This window comes from Giraffa tippelskirchi, chromosome 1 (assembly GCF_054371585.1).
Source record: "Giraffa tippelskirchi isolate mGirTip1 chromosome 1, T2T-mGirTip1v1.2.pri, whole genome shotgun sequence".
Taxonomy (NCBI): Eukaryota; Metazoa; Chordata; class Mammalia; order Artiodactyla; family Giraffidae; genus Giraffa; species Giraffa tippelskirchi.
The window spans coordinates 151064826-151065840 of record NC_137275.1 but is presented as its reverse complement, the minus strand read 5'-3'; positions in this window follow the sequence as shown (position 1 = coordinate 151065840).

Here is a 1015-nt window from a genome sequence, read left to right as displayed (position 1 = left end):
TGCACCCTTTGACCAACATCACTCATTCTCACTTCAGTTCAGTTCAGTCGTTCAGTTGTGTCTCTTTGTGAACCCATGGACTGCAGCACCCCAGGCTTCCCTGTCCATCACCAACTCCCAGAGCTTGCTCAAACTCATGTCCACTGAGTCAGTGATGCCATCCAACCATCCCATCCTCTGTTGTCCCCTTCTCCTCCTGCCTTCAATCTTTCCTAGCATCAGGGTCTTTTCCAGTGAGTCAGTTCTTTGCATCAGGTGGCCCAAGTATTCAAGCTTCAGCTCACTCACTGCTCCTCAACTCACTAGCCCTTGGTAAACACTATTCTGCTCTCTGCTTCTCTGCTTTTGTCTTTTTTAGTTTTTTCATGTAAATTATATTATACAGTATTTGTCCTTTTCTTACCTGGAAGTTACTTAATTTCTTTGTCTTGATTTCCCACAAATGTTAACATTGTAGTTCCACATTGAAACATAAGGATATTAATTGTATATTCCTCCTACTCTGCTGTGAGTCTTAAACAATATCATATATGGACAACCTACTCCCTCTATAAATATTTGTTGTTACCATATCATTAGAATACCTTGCACAAAATAATTTTCTACAAAGATGTAAGAAGCATTTGATCTGTTTTACTATTGTTTGCTATATGATACTCAAATAAAAAATTATAAATATCAAATTGAATATAAATTTCAGATAAATTAATCACTTCCCAGGATGTAGAAGACATTATTTTAAATGTTATAATTCTTTTACATGCAGGTAAATGTTAAGCTATTAGATCTTTGTGGGATACATTCTCATGAATTCCAACAAAAGAAACCTATTTTTAAATTTTCACTGAGAATAAACCTAGATCTAAATAAGAGAATATTTGGGGGGGGGTGTTCAGACAGGAAAGATAAAAAACATTGGCATAGTCCATCAAAGGGCTTCCCCTGTGGTTCAGCTGGTAAAGAATCCGCCTGTAAATGAGAGACAAAGATGCATAGAACAGTCTTATGGACTCTG